The following is a 21,775-nucleotide window of genomic DNA, read 5'->3' as shown; positions in this document are numbered from 1 at the left end:
ATATAAGAGTCTCAATAAAAATGGAGATACTGAATATTACTAGTTGTTATTAGATTCATAATGACTTAATGAAACCAAAAATTACAGTATAAGAAAAAATATGAACCTATTCTAACAGTAATGGTACTTCTTATTGAAAAGTTTGTACAAAAATATTAGCCATTATCTCTGCATGAGACCTGAAAAGTGCCTGGGCACTTTTTCTAGATTCTAGCTTATAAGTATAAAATAAAACAAATAAATATTCTAGTAAAAATATTCACCTTTTTCCTGAAAATAGATTTTTTTCTTACACAGTATATACTGATAACAGTTTCCCCTCCCCCTACTGCTCCCAGCTCCTCTCTACCTCCCCTCCACTCCATATCCATTCCCTTTCTGTCCCTCATTAGTAAAGGACAGATTCTAAGAGATAACAACACAACATAACAAAATTAAATATAATAAGATGAAGCAAAAACCATCACATCAAGGCTGGATAAGTCAATCCAACAGCAATAGGGAAAGAGCTCCAAGAGTAAGCACAAGAAACAGAGGCCTACTCATTCACAACTTTCCAAATAAATCCATTATTCTCCAAAGCATACAAGAAAAGGAGCACTCAGTTTCATATTGTGTGTCTTCTTTTTAAAAACCTGTCACCCACTGAAAGTTAATCTGGAGGAACTGTCTGCAGAGGACACAAAGGCTTGCTTGCTCCTTTTACTTTATCCTGTTTCTAAATATCTATCCCTGGAATTTAGAGTGTTAAAGAGAGGTAAATCCCTTTGGAAGATCATAGACACAAGCTGAAGATTTGCCTCCCCTTCCTTATGAGACCCTGCCATATCCCAGGAAAACTCCAGAATTCCTGAGCAGGATGGGAAGGGTAGCAAAGGAGTCATTTTAGAAAGTAAATAAAAAATGTCTTATGGCCCAGATAACTCACCCTATACTTTATATGTGTTGTCCCAGATTCACAATGAGGAGAGTTGTGAGTCAGGTGTAAAACAGATCAATGGGATATACTCATCCAATTACTCATTTTTTCTTTTGTCTTCTTTATGAATCCTTCTCTGATTTATATAGCTAGAATGAGCCATTAGCTCTTTGTTGTTCTCACAGTTCTTCATATTTGGTTTCTGTTCCATCTTAAATAGTGTGTGTGCGGTGTGGGGGTGGAGAGGTGCCTTGGTCCTGCCTCAGTGAGATGATGAGACAGACTTAGTAGACTTCCTAGGGCAGACCTTATCCTCTCTGTAGAGCAGATGGGAGGAGGGGGAGGAAAGGAGGGAGAGGGAACTGGAATTGGAATGCAAAAATAAATTAATTTTAAAAATGAACAAAATATAGTGTGTGCCTGTGCATGTACATGCCACGTGCTTGCATTTAAGTACGCATATATCCACATACATAAGTGATTTCCTTTTACTGCCAGCCTCCAGCTATGACTCTGGCATATTCTGTTGTGGTATGTGAGTCAAGAATACAAATATGAGCAAGGTATTTGTGGTGAAGCATTTGGTGTGAGGCATGAGGAGGTTCAGAACTCTCAGTCCTACCCAGAGTGCCCACCGGAAGTTCCCTCTGCTTTTGGACTGCTCTATACTCTGCTCTGTCCTGGAAAACCCTTCAGTGAAAGTTGCTTCACTTTTTTCTTTCTCTTTCTGGCCAGCAGCTGCTGTGGTAATTGAGGGAAATGAATCCTCACAGCTCACATATGACCCTTACTAGGTATTGAAAAGGACCAGAGAGACACTTTGTGAGCTCTAACTATTAATATGTGTCATGATAAATACTGAGATAGTGTTCAGAGATTTGACTCCCAAACTTCAGAGATTGAGAAAAGCCTTTATCGGTTTAATTTCCAAAGTTTCCTGTGCACTCTTTAAAGAGGGAGTTTTCTTTCTTCCTGGGAGCAAAGCCAAGCTGTCATACTTCATAAGGTCCAATCAGAGAGAAAGGGGGGTGCAGGGATGGAGGCAGGGGAGGAGTGGGCAGGAGAGTGGAACAGCTGGACATGTAAGAAAAATCATATGGGAGAGGACGGGGATTCCACTAAGTGTTACTGAAAATCTCTTGTGTTCACTGGAACATAAAGGCTCAACTTCCTTTTAGTTGCTTGTGGCTTTGCATTTGCTTCTGAGCTACAACAGTGGTCTGAGAGTGAACTACAGATATTTCTAGTTTTATTTGTACTATACAGAAAGATGCCTTCATTTGCCCAACCCCTCTGCACACTTCTTTGCAACTCTTGGAAGGTAGTTTACTGAGGTTTCCAGGTATGGGTGATATGGTGATTTGAATAGGAGTGCCCCCACAGACTCATGTGTTTGAACACTTGGTCACAGGGATTACACTATTAGGAAGTGTGGCCTTGTTTATATCATTATCATAACGACATTATCCTTCTTTGGATTATATGTTGCCATTGTACTATACAGCTTTACATTTTTAACTAATCATCAGATCTGTTAAATTATCTTGGTGATGTTACATAATTGTATCCTGAATCTATAAGCAAAGTAAGTATATTTTTCTACTTCTATTACCAATTAAGAATTTAAATTGTGTTATTCAATGCAAATCTAAAGATTTATGTTGACTTAATATCCAGTTACTTAAGAGGCATCTATTAAGCAATTTGGGATCACCACATATTCTCAGGTGGAACAAGTTAAATGGTGATAGACTATCCTAACTCCTAAACTATCCTTCAACACTGATGAGCTGTGTGACTTTGGACAACTCCCTTTGCTTTAGTGGACGGATGTGTATGCATCATTTAGTGTATGTATTCACTAAAGTCTCACCCAGAATTATACTTGACAGCTCTCTGAAGAAATTATGATTCATATGTTCATATGTCAATACAGGGTAGGTGCACCTGGACCCTGTAAGCCAATGCTTTAGATCAAATTTTCATTTCCCAGCTAATGCACAAATGTCCTTGGCCCCACAGCCATACAGAAAACCTGAGATTCTGTGTATTTATTTCATTCACAAAATCTGTACAGGATATGCCTGGCTGATATGAATGGTGCCTAATGGGCTATAAATAACTTTTGAGCACTTGGTCTTAGTCATGTTGATATGTCCCCTGTCAGGTCTCCTCTACTGTGGGGTTGTGGGGATCCCCATGCACAGCAACATAAATGCAAGGTTCTCTCTCTTCACCAGGGAGAGGAAGCAAAGTAATATGGAATGGTGGCAGGCCATGTATTTCATGTCAACCTAAAATGTCTCTTTCTGGACTTAAAGACCCTACAGAGCAGCAGCTTTGATTTCTTCACCTCCAGGTGGCCTCATTCTCTGCCCCCTATTCTCATCTTCACCCAGTACCATCTTTACTACGCTAGCGTGCTACTCAGCTATGTTCTAACTTTTAGACTCTGCCGAGCATTCCAAAACAAATGACTGTGGTCTGCCTCACTTCAAATGCTGCGCTCTGAGCATGTGTCTGCTCCATGTTGTAGGCATCCAGGATCACTGTATATTTTAATGCCAGGAACAAATTTCCCTGAGTCAAACCCAGATGCCACTTTGATTTGGATCCTTCAGAACACCTACAATAATGTCATACATACAACAATCATTCAACAAGAGTTTATGAATCACAAAACTCTAAAGCAAGTGCAATAAAGACATTGCTTTAAAGTACATTGTCCATTTATTTACTCCTTTATCAAATGATTGTCAAGTGTATAGAAATGTGTGTCCTATTTACACATTCTGTAGCCATAGAGAATGTCAGAGCTGGAGCCGAAGAGAGTGAAGGTCATAGTCTTTCTCTCACAGAAAAGAAGTCCAAAGAGCCCTCTTAGCTACAAGTTTGCTAAAACAATGTGGAAACTCAGGTCTCACTGTTTTCTGCCACCATTTTTGTCCACTAAATCATTTGATCTTCCCACACATATGATAGGTGCCCTGATCACATTTTTGCAAACACTGCTTCTTTATGTTAACACTAGAGGCATTATGATATTAACTTTCAATGTGAAATGTTTTAAAAATACTGCACAAAAATAATTCAAAAGAAGATATTTCAGTGACACCTACTTAAAGATGCAGAAGCAATGTTCACCCATTCATAATGAGGATCCTTAGCTTACAATTCAATGATTTGTAATGTCATTTCTGAGAGAGAAAAACAGATTTTTGAAGAAATGAATGACTCCTCATTTGCGATTATTGAGGACCTTAACAACAAGTCATATGTGATTATGTTCCATATATATACATATATGTGTGTGTATGTATGTGCACATACTTATACATATATGTACATATATATGCATATATATAACATTGAAAGCAGAGAAGGGAGACTGGAAAGAAGGAGCATAGAAAAGGGAAGGGTGTTAGAAAAGTGGGAGGGCAAGACAGAGAATGCATATGGTCAAAGTGCATGCATGATATACATGAAATAAATTGATTTAATGAATCTCAGCACTAGCTATAATGAATATATACAAATACATGTGGATACACAGATATTTAATCATATATATGTACAATTGGTCATTATTTAAATAGCTGAAACATAAATTATTTTCTATGAAGTCTTATGAAGGAAAAGAGTCAAGCATTTTAAAATCTTTCCAATACAAGCTATAGCTGATGATTGATTGTAGATGTTAAGGTAATGGGTCTTCTCTATAGAGGAATTCTGGACAAGAGAGAGATGGGGGTGTGAATGAATGAATGAGAGCATCGCCCTTGTACCATTACTAATGCAATAATGATTCCAGGCAATGATTCCCTAGAGGTCCTAAGCCATTAGTTGAAACTTAATAATAGAAGGATCCACTTAATTGTCACCAAAAGAATTATATATGTTAAAATGTGATGTGTAGGAAGTATGCAGTATTTACCTAGAAAATTAAAAGTGAATCTGATAAGATTTCTAAATCTAACAATCAATTTGGTGGAAGTGCAGTCAAAGCAAGAATCCAGAAGAAGTATCAAGGAAAATTTAACATTAGGAGAGCTGATAGGACAAATGACTGTTTCTCAAAGACTCCAATTATATGAAAACTTCTTTCAGATTTTTTCTTGCATCCACAATTGCTTTTCTATCACAGTAATCTTGACCCCGGAATACTTCTGTGGAGTCTTTATTGCCTTGGTTTCAACCATTCTTAAACCAAACTAACATTGAAGAATGAATAGATTTAACTTCAAATTGATCTGAACAAATTGAATTCACCCAAGTTTGTTTCCCAAATAAGAAGTTGGGCATTGCCTGCTATGATTTTGCAGACAATATTAGAGCTGACATCATATTTTATCACTTGATTTTCTTATACAGAGTCAGAATGGCTGCCACAGTTGCGACCATCATATCTATTTCTACGGTAGGAAGTGTGGGAAAGAGCATGGCCAACAATGCCTATACACTTCAACCTTTCCCTACTCTCATTGGTCATATCTGGGAGACAACTGGGAATGTAGCCAGGATTGTCATGGCTGGCTCAGAACACCATCATTAAAGACCTACAGACAGGCACCAGGTGATTCTGGAAAAATTTTTGCTCAATAATAAAGAAAGGGATCACAATTATTTTGCAAAATAACACACATAAAATGACACCCCAAATTGATCTTCCTAAAAATTTTCATCAGTCCCCCTTTTCTGCTATAAAGCAATTTTCCCAGAAGAATTATCTGGAATTCTGGTTTTGGAAGATACTCCTGTTAGAAAGCCTGAATTATTTACTGTTAGAACTCAATATTTAACATGTCAAGACAAAAAAATGATGCTGAATTCCAGTATGGCACAATCCCTTGAAAAGGTGGGTCAACAAGCTGGTGACTATATTTTATATATGTTATATTATGTTAGGACCTTTCCACTTTGGAAAGTGAAACAAGTATTTTTCTCTCTGAAGACACTAATACATGTTCTTGGCATGGATTTCTTTTCCTACTAAACTACCTCAGTCAACATCACTCTACAAAGACCCACAGTGTCTTGTGTCTGGACCTGGAATTCTTCATACCATTGTCTCTGAGTTAGGATCCTGTTTTATAACCAAACATTGTTGGCAGTGGGCACATGACAATAAAATTCACTATTATATTACATAGGGTGCTGTGTTAATGACTTTTCTGTACTGTTATAAAACACAATCACCAAGGCAACTTATAGAAGAAAGGGTTTATTTTGGCTTACTGTTCCAGGTGATAAAAGTATATCATGGTGAGCAGACATGTTAGCATGTGATAAAAAGTTGAGAGCTCACATTTTCAAATGTAAGCACAAAGCAGAGAGTGTAAACTAGAAATGGCGTAAGGCTCTTAATCTCAAAACCTACCCTCAGTGATGTACTTCTTCCAGGAAGGCTGCATTACCTAAATCTCCCAAAATAATGCCACTAACTGGGGACCAAATGTTCAAGTGTCTAAGTCATTTCTATTCAAACCACTACAGGTGCAGTTTGGAATCTATTACCATTGGAGTGGCCTCCTTAAAGGGCAAACAAGCTTTCTCCTAGGAGAATAGTGCAGTTCCATGCTTAAAGATGCGATATAGCTCTTAAATAACTATTATCACAGGCTACCAGATTCCCACTGAGAAACAAACACATAAGTAGGGGTGGTCCAGTTTAACATGTCCAGTTGAACAGGGTGGCCTGCTAAACTTCCTGAGGTCTTTGTACTTCTTATCTCACAGCTTTAGCAGCATATGTGTGGTGATATATTGTTATGATCTATTAAAGCCACTTGAGATCATACTAACAAAGCAATCATACTAGCTAGTCATAGAAGCCAGGCACAAACTTTTAACCCCAGGACTCCGGATTAAGAGGATCTCTGAGTCCAAGACCACCGTGGCTTACTGGTGAGTGAATCAAAGCTTATGACTTTAATCCCATATTTGAGAGATATAAATGGTAGAGGCATTCAGTCTGAGAATTAGTCTCTAGCCATGTTGAGGAGAGCATAGCAGTCTGAGTGAATCTGAGGAGCAGTGAAGTCGGGAGAAGTTTGAGGATCTCTCCTTTAGTCTGAGCTGAAGTAGATGTAAGAACTAGTGGCTAGCTACTTAGTTGCTCTGATCCTCAGATTGAAGCTTGAATCCCAATATCTGTCTCTGGGTCTTTTATTTATCATGCTACATATGTGTTTAGAAGTAATAAATGTGTCTTTCAAGGAACACAGGAAGAGTACTAGTGAACCTAGAGCAAGTTAATGCCTGATGCTCCCCATGGAAACTTATGTCAGTAGAGCAGTAGATACAGAAAGGACTCTTCAGATTCAATTATGTAGCTAATCTTGATCATGAGGAGGAGGCAAGAAGAAATATATTGATCCTTGAGTCATTGGGTATAGGTTATGCTTTCATTGTCTGTAGTCAATTAAACAAATGAAGCCCTGATCAAGGGAATAACATACAAAGGTCCCAAGTCTAACATCATGCCACACAAACCATTTAAACCAGTAGAAGATAGATCCAATAGCTATGGAATGCAGAAATGAAGAAGAGCCGGTATCAACATCAGATATTCAAACTGGTCCTCTTCTTGTGGGCTTTACTATAAAATATAACACTCAGCAGTACTCTCTTTCCTGGAGGAAATTGTGCCTGCATAAAAAGAACTTAAAGCGTCTGGTAAATAGATCTGACTAGGATCAAAAGGGTAATGAGGCCAGTACTGAGGCTTCCAACAGACCTTTATCTCTGTGCCGGTAGCCCCCATCCCCTGCTCATATCTGCCTTCTACTCCTCCAGAGAATCAACTTTAGTTCAAGTTGGAGAAAATGTATCAGGATTGTTACATCCTGGTGCTAAGATCTACATAGAGAGACCAAGGACTGGTAGAAGCAGAAGTAAAGACTGGCTCTTTGCGGGGAGGGGGACTTAAGGGAGGGTTTAGCAGACATGGATGAAAGTATAGGTGATACAAGGGGTATAAATGTTTAAGTAAGGATGGAAGGTGGGGGATGGGTGAAAAGAGAGTACAGAGAAGGGTTAATCCAAAGTAAGGGTATAGGAAAATATCCTATGTACACCTACTATGTTGTAAATCCACTAAAAAGATGTTTTCAATAAAGTTAGAAAGGAGGCACACTACATGCATGAGTAATACTCCTCCCAGAAGCCTAGTATTATGTGAAATTTTGTCATAGAATCTCCAGAGTCCCAAAAAAACATTACAGGTCACTGTAAATGATCTTGGTTAACCACTATGGAATCCATAGTACCATCCCCATTATAAAAACTAGCCCCTATGGAAGAAAACTTTCAGTTCACATCAAGCTTGATTTCTCAGTGTCTTGCAAAGTCTTTAAGAATAGGACCCCAGAGTCTGAATTTTGTGGTTAACCAAGATCATTTACAGTGACCTGCCAAGACATAGCCACCAGTATGATAGTGGCATGACTATTACAGGGATAACCCATTATTTTCTGATTGGATTTGAGGCCTGTAAACTAAAGTAGATAAAGAACCCATGGCTAGGGCAGCCATGTGCTCTAGGACAAACCTACTATTATCATTTTAGTAAACTCACATGGTCGTTAAACTTCCTTCTAAAGACCTATCCTTAATCAGTACATTGGTGCTTCTCTTAGCTCTTCCCAGAGACACTTAAATTTGTGGGTGGTAATGGTTAATATGAAGACTCACAAATGGCCAAAGTGAAAAGAATAAGTGATTGTGGAGTGCTTGGTGGATGTCCCTAAACAAGTCTTGTATCACCCCCTCCAAGACTCATGAAGCATCCAAGACAGGAGATAAAAAGGAATACAAGAGCTGGATGTTGGAGAACAGGGCTTCAGAGCTGCATTTTCTGGAGATGACACCAACGTTGCCCTCCTGAGCTAACAGCAACTGTGTTTACTTGCATGAGATCTGCACAAGATTGGGCCTGTCAATCTCAACATGCATGGGAAAACTCGAGGAGTGTTCCTCTACTCCTCATGGAGGGATTGCAAGTAGTTAATTGTTTTTGGAGGTATGTGTGCCATTTTCTTCAGTGTAGCCCCTCCCTGATAAGGCTTTCAAGTTCCAATAATTAACTTCCCTCATGCTCATGCAGGCAGCCATACTGAATACAGTGGGTAAGAAATGAAGACATAAAAGTAGGAGGGAGTTTACTGTGAAGAAGGGTATCAGGGAAGAGGGGAGGCCATGACAGTGGGTAACATGGAGGAAAATGACCAAATACACGTGTGTGTTTGCTTGCCTGTGTGTCTCATGTTGTGTAATACTTTTAAAAGTAGAAGCAAAATAGAAAAAGAAAGAAAAAAAGAAATGGAAACGAAAAGAAAGAAAAAAATCCTGGTCCCGTGTTTCCATTTGTGCTCAGGTCTCCTCCTCCTGAAGAGTTAGGCTGAAACTGGACTCCCTTTCAATCTACTTCTTTGGCTGGCTTCGTGCACCTGCTTTCAGCCAGCTTACCCCACTCTCTTTTGAGAAATTCATTTTCTCAAGAAACTCCATTTTAGGATCTGTTTCTAGGAAACCTGATATAGATAGTGTCTTTTTGGGGATTAAACTGTATTCCTCAAAAAGAGATACTCAGGACCTAACCTCAGGAACCTGTGAACTTGACCTTGTTAATAGTGTCTTTTCAGATATATAAGTCAATAGGAAGCCATACCGAGTGCACATGGGTCTTACTGTAATGATGTGTGCCCTTAGAAGAGCAGAGACAGACAGACAAGTACAACCTGGGGAAGCCTATAGGGGATGATGGAGTGGATGTTATACTTGTGTTGACACGAAAGGTGACTCCAAGAAACTCCCAAGAGCTGGAAGGAGTGAGGTGAGACACTCCTACAGAAACCAGAGAAAGCATGATCCTGCAGACACATTTCTAAGCTCCCAGTTTGTGATGTTCTTGTTACAGCAGCTGTGAGGATTCAGGCATTATTCTGGCCTGCTCCTGTCACCTGGCAGAATGCCTGCAGGCAGTACCCTGGTCATCCCAGAGGTCCATGAGTACCAGTATGCACGCAGGTGCAAAGGACCCCTTTAAAAGAAAGTCCCGCGCCCACTTACGTTCTCTTTCTGCTCTCTCTTTCCTCTCTCTCTTTACTACCCTCTGGGGCAGACAGGACCTTCCTGTCTCCCTCTTCTCGTCTCTCCTTTCTCTGTCTCTGTCTCTCTTGTTTCTTTACTTCTTTTCTCTTTCCTTCCCCCTCCCTCCCCTTTCTAATAAAACTTCTCACTTAAGCTCTGTCTTCCTGGCAGGTTTGTCCCGGCCTTGGTCACCCTTGCCTGCCAGGGAATCTGCCATGGTTCCCCATGCAAGGATCCCTTGAAGTTTTATCGTAACATTGAGAATATGGCATTCAAAGTGTTATATGTAAAAGTTTTATCACAAAAGCAGGCACGAGAGACATATGCACTGTTGCTGAAGAACAACTTGAATTTCAGCCGTGGAGCTTCCATGGTCAGCCCTACCCCAGAGGCCCTGCAGCTCTTGACAGCATCTCATGCAGCCCCTTCTCCTCTTCTCCGGGTCAGTACCAACAGCTAATGGAGCATCCCCTCTTCCCGAGTGTGGCTACAGCATGCTCCTGGAGAAACTCCCCTTTCCAGTTTAAGGAATCTCTCTAGCTGCGATTTTGTTCGTGATAGCTCTGAGGTATGCTTTACTCTGGATTCCTATTTTTAGGAAGCACAATATGTGAGAGATATAAAGAAAGAAAGTTATTACTACAAAGAATTTCTGTTTATACGAAAGCTCTTCTCTCCTTTGTAACTTGGAATGCTGTAGGAGAGACTAAGAGGGCCAGGGAGATGTAGCAATGACACAGCTAGGGAATAAGACTGAAGAGCTACTGATAAAGGCAGTGATCATTTGAAAAGGTTTCCCCTTGTTAATGCTCTTGTTTAAAGAGGCTCTAAAATGATCTGGTCCTTTGCTGTCATTTCATTTGCAAGATTCACCTTCTTTAATTCTTCCGGGAACTCAATGCATGACCCAAACAAATACAGGGGAGTGGGGAAAAGGGTCTTTGCTAACTGGAAAATAGAAACACTGATTACAACATCAAATTCCTAAAGGCTGGCTTTGGAGAACATTTACTAATTAAGGAGATACTCAGGGCCTCGTCTGCTCATTTTTTTAGTGTTCGAAATTCATATCTGGAAATTCTTTTGAGAACAAACGCAATATAGAATGACAGAGATGGAGCAGGTCAACAATTCTGAGACTTTTCTCTTTGATTAGACCGTTCTGGGAGTTAGTGAAGGGAGGTGAGGAGGTATACTGCGAATCAGCAGAACACAATTGATAGGTGACACCAAGATGACAATCTCATTTGTGGGCACTCTGTTGGGATTTGTAGCCTTAACCTATCTTCCTTTAAAATACTTTGTGAGACTGATTTCCAGGATGGAATCCACTAGTCACTGAGGGCAACCACAAGTGATTTAGATTTAGTGCAGCTTTTTTTTTAATCTAATGCTTGTTTTGCTCCAAATTCCCCCAAAGAAAAGATAGAAAGGATCAAATGTAAAACGCTTGGATAACTTTAAGTGGAAGAGGATGGGTCATTATCACAACAGTTCTGAAATAACACAGTGATATCTAATTTTATAAACAAAAATGAACGTGAGAAGTACCTTTCTGGGTATTTTGAGAGACTTTTTTCCCCTCACACAAGGCTTTCTTGTTTCTGTCTTTTTTCCCCATCAACACAACAAAATAACATCAGGTAGAAGACATTGTGTTTCTGCCTTAAATATCTTATGTTCAAAATATCCAAATGTAAAATCAGATAAAAAAAAGAGCTCAAGTTTTGGAAGGTGAAGAACATTTAGAGTATCCAGTGTCTTTCCACAAAAGCTTTTTCTTTCCTCATAAGGGCCTTTGATACCCTGCCCTGGAAAACAAGCACACATTATTTTACAACTTGGTACTCTGCATGCCATTCTGTGAGAAGCAGCTGGCAGAAAAAGAAAAGAAACACTAGTTGTGATTTTACAGAAAGTAAGAAGGCCGCTTTGAGTAAAGTGTTTCCTCTGGTCCAGTCTTACTACTCATCGTTTTTTCTCCCCCTGGGATTTGGTTTCATTTACACTTTGATGCTAGAGAAGAAAACTGCATGTCACTTCCATGAGCTCACCTGCCCGTGACAATCTCAAGAGCATAACAGCAGACCACCAAATAGGATGTAGCCCTGCAGATCAAGCTTTTGAAGTGGTCTGTCCACAAATCTTGCTTGCCAGGAATATCTTATAAAGCCCATCCAACTTTACCTCCAAGTATATGAATCTAAAACATAGTGTTTTGCTTGTATGTTCTTACATGCAAGAGAAAACAGGACATATCCAAGGGTAATTTCTTCACTTGTATTGCATTTGTTTATTTGTTTCTTCAACTAACATAAGAACTGGGCAGCACGATGTAAGCGTGAAGATCAATACAACTTAATTCAACGAGTTCTTGGGTAGGCAAAGCAGTAAATATCTCAACGTGTGATTCATAGAATCATGTCCAGTTCCAAATAGGTCAAACCAGCTCCACTTGAGTGGAGGGAAACAATTGGAACCATTCTGACCCTCTGGGACAGTGAGCTCTGATGCCAGATAAGCAGGGAAAACAAGTTCCCACTCAGCTGGGAATCTGCACTTCTGTGCACTGTTCTAAATCCTTGAAAGCCAACTTCTTTATTTTCTTCTTTGTTGTCATTCCAAAAGTGGGTAACACTGAGTTTGCTGTGCCCCATAATTCTTTTCAAGGTGTAATGGGATTTCTGCTGGTTTTAGGTAACCCTCTGTGTTTCACTGGTGTTCTAAATGGTGAGGCAAGGTGAGGGAAGGACAAGGATGCATCACTTTAAGGAACTTTGCTTGCTAGTAGAGAGGCCACTTGCTTACCCTCAGAGGCCCTTGTGGGACAACAATGAAGCAAACAAACCAACATGCAAAAACAAAACTACCAATCAGAGCAGTAGTAGCCAAGGGCGTCAATGATAGGGACTTACCTGGATTAACTCTCCACCACAGTTGTTCCCACTGAATTCCCTCCCCAGGCTTGCTAGCCCCCCACCCCCACTTCATTCTGTACTTTTGAGTTCCGCCAGCCAGTCAGTTGCTCTGCCAGTCTCCATCTCTACGTCTTGGCTGCTGATGACTATATAATAGAGGCTGCCTTATCCTAGCCTACATGTTTTTCTGGCCTTTAAATTTACTGGCTGGTACATGTCAAATACTTGGTACCTCAGAATGGACAGGTAGTATAGTAAAAATAGCACTATTTTGAGACAGTTGGTACTGGATTTATCTCTTGGCATTTATTATCTGTGTGACTTGGAACAAGATCAAATGTCTTGCAGCTCCAATTTTAGATTTACCTGTAAAGTGTCTGGGAGGATTAAATGGGATAGTATAACCAACAAATAGTGACCACTTTCTGTTTATTTGCATCTGATCCACACTTGTAGCCAAGGCTGTGTTCTAGAAACGCATCCATTTACTTGCAAAATAACAAGAACTAAGCGAAACTCTGAGGCTGTAAAAGTGGGGTATATGAAGTCCTTGAATAAAAGAAGTCTCAGGTCTTTCAGAGAAAACAAAGTACATACTCAAATCACTATGACAATACGTTTTCAAACCATGGTAAAAATAAAGACAGTACTTTGGCGATAAAGAAGGCAAGAAGACTATATAGTATGCAGGCACTAGACAGTGATTACAAAAGTGTGATTTTATTCATTATTTTCTTGTTACTATGACAAAAAATAAACCAACCCGGAGAAAGCCACGTTAAGACACAGGGGCTTATTTTAGTTTGTAATCTGAGGGTGTGGTCATCATGGCAGGGAGGGCATGGTAGTGGGAATTTAGGCAGCTGGTCACCTTGCACCTTTATTCTGGAAGCCCGGGGGGGGTGTGAATGCTGGTGATCACCTCACATTCCCATTCTTACTCAGTTCAGGAACCCAGTGCACGGCATAGTTCTGTCCACATTTAGGGAAGATCTTTCAACTTCTGTTAATCCAGTTCCAAAGCTCATCTACAGACTTGTGTGAGAAATTTGTGTCCGTGGTGACTAGATCCTGTCAAGTTGATATTAATCATCACAGCAACTGTACACAAGTTCTGCTCTACTTAGTAGTCACAGCACTGTGACTACTGTCCCTGCCCAGCCATCCCAGGCTCCTATGAGTGCCTTAACTTTCTACTTTGGTGACCAACCGTGACTGTGCCCACTCAGGAGGGACTTCCCCTTCTCTGCTAATCCCTAGCAATAGCCAACCAGTTCCCTGTGAATACACTAAGTCACCAGCCAGCTCCTTTGCCCATGGTCACACTCCACCTGCTTGCCACCATCAGTTCGAATCCAGACTACAGACAACAATGGATGGCTTCTAGGCCCAAGGCTGCTGAAACTGTTCCAAGTCATTTCTAAACCTTCTGCTCCTGCCCTATGCTTGTCACAAACAGCACAGTAACGGCCCCGGCTCTCTTTTCACCCTCTCTCTCTGCCTCCTGACCAGACTTGGTGTCTCCCACAGCCCCCATGTGCCACCTCCTTTGGGGATATTCAAATATAACCATTTCTGCAGTATCAATTATTGCTTTATCAGTTGACATTGGTGCAACTGAGAGTCTTAAAAGCCAAAGTATCAATGCAACATTTTTCACTGAAGAAAGTTAAGTAAGAATTTGGGTACAGATTTTTCTAATGTAACAACTTATTGCTATATTGAAGGGAAGGGCATGAAAAGTGTTGCGACAACACAGTGTGTACAGTTGCAGAGCATTGCTAAGCTCCATTTTTTTGTGTGTTAAATAGCTCTCATAGGCTCTAGGTTATTCTATCCAAGCACAGTTAAGTACATTTACTTTATTACTTATTTGCTAGTATTATTTTTTTCACAAACATTTCAGACTGTTCAGTGCTTGAGGTCAGTCCTTCCCTATTTACTAAAGATCTCCATCTTCGGTGGAGATTTGTCCCACTAGTGATGATGTCTTTGATGAGTTCATTTGGGGGCATCTGCTAGTTTCTCTTATGTCTTGTGCTTTTTCTGCACACTACACTTCTTAGCCAAAGTGGCTTCACAGTGGCTCAGCCTCTTAATGACAACTATAGACCCTGTTCTTTGTCCAGACTTCCTTGGAGGGATGTGCACTGTAGCAGTGAGGGAGAAATTTAAAAACCTTTTGGCAGGAACTCTTTTCATAAGAGTCTGAGCTGAAAATGGACCCCAAGTAACAGAATAGCTGCTACTTCCTGTGCAAGGGCTTTAAGCTTTCCCCTGTCCCAACAGAGGAACCTGGAGCTGGAGTGTTTAATCGCCTCTTCTAGCCTAGAGAGCTCTGACTGTGGCATGCTCAGCAGCTGGAGAGGCTGTAGACGCCAACACATAGGTTAGCTGCCGGGTCTATAGGGAACCAGGATTGTGAAAAGATACTTTGAAACCTGTGTGGGGAGAGGTATTATAGATTGAATTTCAGTTCAAAGTTGATCATTCATGATGGCTGCCATGGCCTTTGCAGAATACTATTAGGTATCTGAATAAAAGGAGCTTCCATTGCCTCCTCTTTCTATTATGTGGCTTTTCAGAATGGTCCAGTCCTGAAGCTGTGTCTAGGGGCCAAACGATGGAGGCATCTTCACCAGAAGAAAGAGGGTTCAGAGACAAAAGGCAGGCTCTAATCTGACGGGTGTTGCAACTGTTGTGAGTTGAAAGAACAGTCTGCACTGAGGATGGCCTCCTACTGGATGCTTTGTAGATGTCCTCAGGGGTGAGGAAAGCACAAATTCAAGGAGATACAGTCTAGAATGGGATATCAGAGTGGCTCAGTGGGCAGAGAAAAGGCTCTCTGTAGAAAGGGGAACAGTGGTGATAGAGGTAAGAATGACCAAATTGACAAGTGAATGGAAGGCACCATTACAAATAAGAGGAAAGAGAGTTAGACTGATCTTTGTGTGGTTTGAATTAGAATTAGATCTCTCTCTCTCTCTCTCTCTCTCTCTCTCTCTGTCTCTCGCTGTGTGTGTGTGTACGTGTGTGTGTGTGTGTGTGTGTGTGTGTGTGTTTATATGTATTTTCAGTGACTCTCAGTCCTGGAAAGCAAGGACAATGAACACATCTAGCTTCTAACTTTGTCTCTGGATGTCACTCTCCACTGAAAAGAGCCAACATCCTGGGAAAACTGCTGGCTCCAGAGCCAGGAGAGGAAGGAAAGTAACACAAAACTTGGACACTTTCTAGTAGTAAAAATAAGAATGAGCTAGGCAATGATGGTTCACATCTTTAAACCCAGCACTCAGGAGGCAGAGACAAATGGATCTCTGTGAGTTTGAGGCCAATCAGGTCTACAGAGTGAGTTCCAGGACAGGCTCCAAAGCTGCACAGAGAAGCCCTGTTTCAAAAAAAAGTAAGAATGATAAGGGAATGATGAAATCTAAAAGAACAGCAAAGCCAGTTTTAATATGAGACCATATGAAGCAATAGAAATGGATTTCATTTCACATGAAAGCAACAGGAAACCAAAGAGCCCAAGATGATATGTAGAAATAAACAAACAAGTTTTTAAAAACTGATTAAGAGAATATATACATTGTCTTAAAGTATATCTGAATATCAACTAACTAAAGAGGAACGAAAAATGACTACACAGGGAAGGAAGATTACAGAGACCCATACGTGACGTGATTGAAGTTAGCATCACCTTGGGACAAAACCCCATCTGGGATATGCAATAAGAACAGCGTCCCTTCTGTCGTCCAGACGCCTCCCAAATAAGCACAGCTTAGGAAATGGTGCTGTGTGGGGCTCTACATAGCAATTGCTTTGTAAATCTTTAGAGATACCAGCCAGCATTAGGAAGTATTGAGGTCAGAAGCGGTGGGTTTTGGACTGGCTTTTTTCACTCAGCAATATCTAGTTAATGCTGCTATAGTGCTTCTGCTCTCACTCCCATTCTCCTTTTTATTGGGACATAAATCTCTTTGCTGTGAGTTTAATAATTTTCCATCAACTCACCTATTGGAAGATGTCTTGTTTGCTTCCAGTCTTTAATGATTGCGACTAAAGCAATTAGAAATATTTTCATTTCATTCAGGTTTTTACTTGAAGTTGAGCATTAAATCAGGACATGACCTCAGAGCACAGTTGCTGGTTGGGACCATATTTAGCTTGATAAGAAGTCACAGTTTAAAGGCAAATGGATGGAACTAGGAAAAAAATCATCCCTAGTGAGGTAACTCAGACCAAGAAAGACAAACATGGTATGTACTCATGCATAAATGGGTATCAATTGTAAAGGATAAGCATGCTAGGATCTATAGACCCAGGAAAGCAAGGTATCAAGGAGGGCCCAAGGATGGATGCATGAACCTTCCTGAGAAGGGGGAAATAGAGGAGATCTCCTGGTTACACTGGGGGCAGCTGGGCATGGAAACCTGGGATCAGGTGCAGTTGGGCGGAGGGGGACAGTGCTAAGAGAGCCTGATGCAAAGGAAACTTGCATGAGTCTACAAGGATGGCCCCAACTAAGACTCCTGGCAGCAGTGGGTGCATAGCCTGAACTGGTCATCCCATGATTGGATTGGAGACTACCCTGATTGTCAGCAGAAAACCTTCATCTAGTAACTGATGGAGGCAGATTCAGAGACCCATAGCCAAACATTGAGCCTAGCTCAGGGAGTTATGCTGAGGAGAGGGAAGAAGGATTGTAGGAAACAGGAAAACCCACAGAAACCACTAACTTGGCTCATGGGAACTCAGAGTTTGAACTGACAACCAGGGAGCCTGTGTGGGACTGACCTAGGCTCTCTGCATGCATGTGACAATTGTATAACTTGGTATATTTGTGGGACTCCTGGCAATGGGAGCAGGGGCTGTCTTAGGTGCTTGACTGGCTCTTGGGAACCTATTCTTTATGCTGGATTGTTTTGCCCAGCCTGAATACACGGGAAGGTGCTTGGTCTTAGGGCAGCTTGATATGCCATGCTTTGCTGATGCCCATGGAAGTCAGCCCATTTCTGAGCAAGTATGAGGAGGGGTGGATTGAGGGGGGAGGGAGAGAGTAAAGGGAAAGGAGTGGAAGGAGAGGGGAAGGAAGAGGAGGAGAGTAGGGAGGGGAGGCTGCAGTTGGAATGTTAATTAATTAATAATAAAAAAGAAATCACAGACAATTTTATACAATGACTGTACAATTTTTCACCCTTACAAGCAATAAACAAGAATGTCTGTTGTCTTAGATTTTTGCTGGAAACTAATGTTGACATTGAGATATAGTTGTCATTCCAATTGATGTGTAGTCATATATTATGATTCTAACTTTTATAGTGAAAGATGGTTTTTCATACGCTTCTATGCAATCTACATGTGTTCTTTGGTGAAGAAGTGTCTATCTGCTCATTGCTCACTTTTAGTTGCCTTGATTGTTATTCTGTTTTTAAAGTATCTATATGTTCAGAGTGAGATAGAAGGAGAGAAGAAAAAAGAAAGAGAAAGAAAGACAGAAAGAAATGAAAAAGGAAAGGAGAAGAGGGGAAGGGAGGGCAGCGGGGACGGCACATTGAGTGTATGCTGTGTGCAGGCACATTGAGTGTGTGTTATGTGCAGGCATATGTGCAGGCACATTGAGTGTGTGTTATGTGCAGGCACATTGAGTGTGTGTTATGTGCAGGCACATTGAGTGTGTGTTATGTGCAGGCACATTGAGAGTGTGTTATGTGCAGGCACATTGAGTGTGTGTTATGTGCAGGCACATTGAGTGTGTGCTGTGTGCAGGCACATTGAGTGTGTGTTATGTGCAGGCACATTGAGTGTGTGCTGTGTGCAGGCACATTGAGTGTGTGTTATGTGCAGGCACATTGAGTGTGTGTTATGTGCAGGCACATTGAGTGTGTGTTATGTGCAGGCACATTGAGTGTGTGTTATGTGCAGGCACATTGAGTGTGTGCCGTGTGCAGGCACATTGAGTGTGTGTTATGTGCAGGCACATTGAGTGTGTGTTATGTGCAGGCACATTGAGTGTGTGTTATGTGCAGGCACATTGAGTGTGTGTTATGTGCAGGCACATTGAGTGTGTGTTATGTGCAGGCACATTGAGTGTATGCTGTGTGCAGGCACATTGAGTGTATGCTGTATACAGAGTGTAAAGGCACTCTGGCAGGCCTTTAAAATAAACAGCACACCTGTCCATGTGAGGATTTTGTTCTAGTGGAGGGCAACAGCAAAAGGAATAAGTAAAAGATCAGTAAATTGACTATGAGTCAATAAGTGAACCAGGGAAAACACTAAGCAGTAGAGCATAGTTGGAGAGAGTAAAGATGAGTACGGGTGGCAGCCCAAACATTGGTTGCCTGGGAAGTTCTTACTAAAAAGGTGATTTTTAAACAAAGAATTGCAGAAGATGAGTGAACCCAGGAATGTTTGGGGAGATTTCTAGAGGCAGGGGACACATGAACAAAAGTTTTAATGCATATGGCTTCTGAAGAAAGGGGTTAGGGAGCTGGGCTGATGGGATGGGAGTGAGCAAAGAGGAAAACCTAGCAGTCAAATAAGATGAAGATGCAGATGAGGGCTGGTCTTGTCACTGTTGTAAAGACTGCCTTGTATCTGAGTGAATTGGGGAGAAGCATCTCCAGCAACAGGATCTGTAACTCAAAGCTGTCTCCTCTGCAGCCTTGGATTGTCCCCAGAGTCGGACTCATGCACCGAGAGTATCATGACATAAGACACACCAGAGAGTTTCAGGAGACTTAGGTATGAAGCCAAGCTAGAGGTTATTAAGTAAAGGGGAACACACATTCACAAAGAGTGGCATGGATGTAAATATAGATACATGCTAAGTGCCCTAGGAATAGCTATGTATGCTATTTTGTGGGTTTTGAAGTTAATTGAAATTATTGATTACATTGTTCTAAGTACATAATTCATTACAACCTTTAAAACTTAAGATTTTTTAAAGATGGAGAATGAGAAAATACATTTACTTCTCTTATATAAACAAACTCCACCAAATGTTTTGTACTGTACAGCTTAACAGAAGAGTGCTGACAAACTAAAACTCAGAAGTCTCAGAGTTTAAGTCATGCCTTGACCTTAAATACTGTTCACTGGCTGTGTTAACACTCTAATTACAGATCTTTCTCAGAAAACGGAGTAAGTCCTCTGCAGGTGGTTTTGCAATTCGTGTTGAAATGCTTGCCCTTCAGCAAGCAAAAGGCATAAACAAGATCCAGGGTCTGTTTCCCTTTCTCATGCCCCCTTAACTTTCCACATGTTTCTCTCCCACCTCAGCACTGTGGAGTTTGTAATGGAGGAGTGACCCAATCTGACTTAATTTGAAGGGATTACTAGCTGGTGTGTTGGGGAAAGGTGAGAACCAGGGGAGCTTGTTAGAAGACTGCCGGCCGGCCACAGTCGTCCAGGTGGGAGAGAGCAGCTGCTCTGGCCAGGGGCAGAAGTGGAGTCGGATTCTGAGTAACTTCCTCATAGAGTGGATATGAGATGTGAAAGGGAGAAATCATGATTCCAGAATCTTAAGCCTGAGTGGTTTGGGAAATGAACTTGTCATCACCTGAGAGATAGACACCTTTGTTGGAAACAGGATGTGGGAGCGGAGTCCTGCTTGGCTATAGACTTTATTTAATGCCTATCAGGCATTTATTGAAGTTATTGAGAAAGAATTCAGAGTTTGGAAGAGAGATTGGATCTGAAAATAAAAAGCAAAATTGGCAGTCAGAAGTATATTAATAAAACCCAAGGCTTTTGTGGCTAGTGAGCCACTGTGCTGGCTAGTCTTATGCCAATTTGACACTCAACCTAGAGTTATCTGAAAGGAGGGAGCCTCAATTGAGAAGATGCCTGTAGGGCATTTTTGTAACTAGTGATTGAAGAAGGAGGGCCCAGCCAATTGCGGGTGGGGCCGTCCCCAGGCTGGGGGTCCTGGGTTCTATATGAAAGCAGCCTAAGCAAGCCATGATGAGCAGGCCAGTAAGCAGCATCCCTCCATGGCCTCTGCATCAGCTCCTGCCTCCAGGTTCTTGCCCTGTTTGAGTTCCTGTCCTGATGTCCTTTGATGACAAACAGTGATAGGGAGTGTAGTCAAATAAACCCACTCAACTACTTGCTTTTGGGCCATGGTGTTTCACCCCAACAATAGGAACCTTAACTAAGACATTCACCAAGGGAGTGAGTATAGACAGAGATGAGTACCAAAGATGGAGCTGTATTATATCAAAAGAGATGGTCAGAGGGAGTAATCAAAACAAACAGCTGGGAGCTGGAAAAAATGAGAGGAAAATGGGAGAAACATGGGGGTCATTTAAGAAATTTTGCTGAAGGAATCAACAAGACCTGGTAGTTGCTAAGAGGGATTTTAAAAAATGTTGCTTTCCTGGTGTCCTCTATTCCCTCTGTCTCCTACAATCTTTCCTCCCCCTCTTCTATGAACATGGCCTACCAAATCAACTCAGCAGGGCTCACATGGACTCACAAGCAGCAAGCATGGGTCTTCTACTTGTATGTTATGGCTATTAGCTTGGTGTTTTTGTAAGATTCCTAACAATGAGAGAGGATTTATCTCTGACTCTGCCTGATATCTTCCTCCTATTGAGTTGCTTTGTCCAGCCTTGATATGAGAGCTTTGCCTTGTCTTATTGTAACTTGTGTTGTCCTGTTTAACTGGTGTATCTTGAAGGCCTGCTCTAAATGGAGGAGGAGTGGATCTGGGAGTGAGGGGGGTCAGGGCTCTCCCTCCCTCCCTCTCTCTCTCTCTCTCTCTCTCTCTCTCTCTCTCTCTCTCTCACACACACACACACACACACATACACACACACACTAATTCAAACAATGCTTCAGAGAA

The sequence above is a fragment of the Mesocricetus auratus genome, unplaced genomic scaffold (genome assembly GCF_017639785.1).
Source record: "Mesocricetus auratus isolate SY011 unplaced genomic scaffold, BCM_Maur_2.0 Super-Scaffold_6730, whole genome shotgun sequence".
NCBI lineage: Eukaryota > Metazoa > Chordata > Mammalia > Rodentia > Cricetidae > Mesocricetus > Mesocricetus auratus.
The sequence above is the reverse complement of the archived record's forward strand: the minus strand, read 5'-3'. Positions refer to the sequence as shown.